Source organism: Arachis ipaensis, chromosome B09 (genome assembly GCF_000816755.2).
Source record: "Arachis ipaensis cultivar K30076 chromosome B09, Araip1.1, whole genome shotgun sequence".
Taxonomy (NCBI): domain Eukaryota; kingdom Viridiplantae; phylum Streptophyta; class Magnoliopsida; order Fabales; family Fabaceae; genus Arachis; species Arachis ipaensis.
In genome coordinates this window covers 119,186,262-119,187,398 of record NC_029793.2, presented here as the reverse complement: position 1 = coordinate 119,187,398, position 1,137 = coordinate 119,186,262, and positions in this window count along the sequence as shown.

The following is a 1,137-nucleotide window of genomic DNA, read 5'->3' as shown; positions in this document are numbered from 1 at the left end:
TTATGAGAGAAAAGAGGGAAAGATATTTTTTTGATTTTTGAATTTTTATGATGAGAGAGAAAAATTAAAAACATCATTTTCATGTTTTTCTCTTTTATTTTTGAATCAAAACAAGGAATGCATGCAAGAACACTATGAATGTCAAGATGAACACCAAGAATACTATGAAGATCATGATGAACATCAAGAACACATTTTTGAAAAATTTTTAATGCAAAGAAAACATGCAAGACACCAAAATTAGAATTCTTTAATGCTTAGACACTAAGAATTCAAGAATGTATATGAAAAACAAGAAAAGACACAAAACATGCAAATGCAAAGATCAAACAAGAAGACTTACCAAGAACAACTTGAAGATCATGAAGAACACTATGAATGCATGAATTTTTCGAAAAATGCAAGATGCACATGCAATTGACACCAAACTTATAACATGACTCAAGACTCAAACAAGGAACATGAAAATATTTTTTATTTTTATGATTTTCTATTTTTTTGGATTTTTTTTTCGAAAATTATATGGAAAAGAAAAAAATAAGGATTCCAAAATTTTTAACATGAATTCCAGGAATCTTGCATTCTTAGTCTAAAGCTTCAGTCCAGGAATTAGACATGGCTCACTAGCCAGCCAAGCTTTCCATGAAAGCTCCGGTCCAAAACACTAGACATGGCCAATGGCCAGCCAAGCTTCAGCATGTAAATTAGGAACAGCAGCAGGTGGATTAGCAACAACTAGCTTGCTCTTGATAACAAATTGCAAGCCTCAGTCCAAATGAATTTAGACATGGCTTTACAGCTAGCCAGGCTTCACATGCTTCATGAAACACTAGAATTCATTCTTTAAAAATTTTGAAAAAAAATTTTTTTTTTCGAAAACAAAGGAGAAAATTTTGAAAGATTTTTGAAAATTTTTTGAAGAGAAAACAAAAAGAAAATTACCTAATATGAGCAACAAGATGAACCGTCAGTTGTCCAAACTCAAACAATCCCCGGCAACGGCGCCAAAAACTTGGTGCGCAGAAATTGTGATTACACTTTGATTATGTAAAATTCATCGCTCTTTCTTTCCCTGGTAATGACGCCAAAAACATGATGCCAATACCATGGTTCACAACTTCGCACAACTAACCAGCA